Below are 3503 nucleotides of genomic sequence, written 5' to 3'. Positions count from 1 at the left end.
TTGTGGGGGGCACTTGGTAAAGGGGGGAGTCTAGTAAACATAATGTTCTTCATGTAATTGTAGATTAATGATAACGAAATGAAAAAAAATGTTTAGGCAACATACCTTGTAATTTGTTTGACAAATAAAAAAAACATTTGAACTTACAGAGCTATCTTAAGTTTAAATGTTTGGGTGGAAAGAAACAAGCAAAAAAAAAAATCTCTTGGACATAAACATGAGCGATTTCTACATGAACATATCTTCCCAGGCAAAGGAAACAAAAGCAAAAATGAACAAGTGGGACTATATCAAGCTGAAAAGCTTCTGTATAGCAAAGGACACCATCAATAGAACAAAAAGGCATCCTACAGTATGGGAGAATATATTCATAAATGACAGATCTGATAAAGGGTTGACATCCAAAATATATAAAGAGCTCATGCATTTCAACAGACAAAAAGCAAATAATCCAATTAAAAAATGAGCAGAGGAGCTGAACAGACAGTTCTCCAGAGAAGAAATTCAGATGGCCAACAGACACATGAAAAGATGCTCCACATTGCTGGTCATCAGAGAAATGCAAATTAAAACCACAACCAGATATCACCCCACACCAGTAAGGATCGCCACCATCCAAAAGACAACAAATGTTAGCGAGGTTGTGGAGAAAGGGGAGCCCTCCTACACTGTTGGTGGGAATGTAAATTAGTTCAGCCTTTGTGGAAAGCAATATGGAGGCTCCTCAAAAAACTAAAAACAGAAATACCATTAGACCCAGTCATTCCACTCCTAGGAATTTACCCAAAGAAAACAAGATCCCAGATTCAAAAAGATATATGCACCCCTATGTTTGTCACAGCACTATTTACAAGAGCCAAGATATGGAAGCAACTAAGTGTCCATCAGTAGATGAATGGATAAAGAAGATGTGGCACATATACACAATGGAATATTATTCAGCCATAAGAAGAAAACAAATCCTACCATTTGCAACAACATGGATAGAGCTAGAGGGTGTTATGCTCAGTGAAATAAACCAAGCAGAGAAAGACAAGTACCAAATGATTTCACTGATATGTGGAGTATAAGAACAAAGAAAAACTGAAGGAACAAAACAGCAGCAGAATCATAGAGCCCAAGAATGGACTAACAGTTACCAAAGGGAAAGGGACTGGGGAGGATGCATGGGAATGGAGGGATAAGGGTGGGGGAAAAAAAAGGGGGCCTTACGAATAGCATGTATAATGTGGGGGTGGGGGGCACGGGGAGGGATGTGCAACACAGAGAGGACAAGTAGTGATTCTACAACACTTTGCTATGCTGATGGACAGTGACTGTAATGGGGTTTGTGGGGCGGACTTGGTGAAGGGAGGAGCCTAGTAGACATAATGTTCTTCATGCAATTGTAGATTAATGATACCAAAATTGAAAAAAGATCAAATTACTTCAAAACTTATTTAGTGTTAACATGATAACAGTTTGTCTTCACATGTTATCCCATTGCATTTATGGGGTTAGATGTTTATTCAGTATGGTTCCCTGCAGAGTTTTGTTCTCTTTGTCATTCCTATACTGGTAACATTCATTTCTATCTAATGTTTCTTCCATGTGTAGTGTATTAAATCATTTAAATTGTATTCTACGTTTCAGACAAAAGTTTGAACTAAGAGGCTACAATTGGTCAGCTCTTGGTTGATATCATTCCAAAAACAGCATGACCCAAGTTACACAGACATTGTATGCATTTTAGCTTAGATCTTGCCTTGTCCCAGCCACTGACTTTATAGATAAAAATATACAGGTCCAATATGACTAAAGGGCCTTCTCAGTCCTATTTAAGTGTTCTAAACTCTATCTGTTAATAAATTTAAGTATTTGATACATACTTATAAAATGAAATGGATGAATTTTCCTAGTATGATAGACTAAGGTAGTTAAAAAGCTGAATATAGAATACTCTGCTTACTAAATAATTCTACTTTGGACAAATATGCTCTTACTTATTTTACACCAGGGAAGAATCTTTGCCTGTTTCAACAGCAAAAATTACTGAAAAATAAGGATGTTTGGGCAAAGAGTAAAGGAGACAAGGTGAAAATTAATTGTCAAAGGAAGAGCTCAAATTATAATAAAAGTTGATCAGTATCAGACTAAGTCCAAGACTTTGTTGAATGGGGGCAGGGAGAAAAATTTAGAGACTTACCTAAATCATGTAAGTGCATTCTGTTTTACAGACTTCATTTTTTAAAGAGCAGTTTTATGTTTACAAAAAAATTGAGAGGAAGGTACAGACTTCTCATAGGCCCTCTGGCCGCCCATGTGCATAGCCTCCCTCATAATTATCAGTGCACTTACCAGAAATGTGCATTTTTGACCGGGGATGAACCTACACTGGTGTACGTAATCATCCAAAGTCCACAGTTTACTTTAGGGTTCAGTATTGGTGTTGTACATTCTGTGGGTTTGGGACAATTATATGATAACATCCATTACTATAGTATCATAGAAAACATTTTCACCCCCCTGAAAACCTCTGTGCTCTGCCAATTAATCTCTCTACCATCCCTCTCCTTGTAACCACTGATCTCCTTATTGGATCCATAGTTTTGCCTTTCCAGGTTATCATGTAATTGGAATCATACGGTATGTAGCCTTTTCAAACTGGCTTTTTTCACTTAGTTATGTACATTTGTAGTTCCTTTATGTCTTTTCATGGCTTGAAAGCTCATTTCTTTATAGTTCAGAATAACATTCCATTGTTTGAATGTACTATGTTTATTTTATCCCTTCAGCTACTGAAGGACATCTTGGTTGCTTCCAAGTTTGGCAATCCTGAGTAAAACTGCTGTTAACATTGTGTGCAGGTTTTTGAGTGGACTGAAATTCTTAACTCCTTGGTGTAAATGCCTAGGAATGTGATTGCTGAATCATGCAGTAAGAGTACTTTTATCAGAAACCACCAAATTGTCTTCCAAAGTAGCTGGACCATTTTGCATTTCCACTAATAATGCATGAGGGTTCTTATTGTTTCACATCCACATGAGAATTTGGTGTTGTCAGTATCCTCGATTTTGGCCATTCACTAGGTAAATAGGTTTATCTCATTTTAATTAGTATTTCCCTGATGGCATATGATGTTGTGATGTTCAGTATGTTCATATGCTTAGTTGCCATCTGTGTATCTTCTTTGTTGAGGTGTTTGTTAAGGTCTTCTGCCCATTTTTAAATTGAGTTTTCTTATTGCTGAGTTTTAAGAATTTTTTGTACATTTTGGACAACATTCCTTCATCTGGTATTGATATTTCTTTTCCAAATATTTTCTCAAAGTTTTGGCTTGTTTTCTCATTATCTTGACAGTGTCTTTCATAGGGAAGAAGTTTTTATTTTAATAAAGTTCGCCTTATTATTTATTTCTCTCATGATTTATGTCTTTGGTGTTGATCTAAAAAGGCATCATCATACCCCAGTTTTTTTAGGTTTTCTCCTATGTTATCTTACAGAAGGTCTATAATTTGGGATTC

The sequence above is a fragment of the Manis javanica genome, chromosome 14 (genome assembly GCF_040802235.1).
Source record: "Manis javanica isolate MJ-LG chromosome 14, MJ_LKY, whole genome shotgun sequence".
Lineage (NCBI taxonomy): Eukaryota > Metazoa > Chordata > Mammalia > Pholidota > Manidae > Manis > Manis javanica.
Note: the sequence above shows the minus strand (reverse complement) of the source record.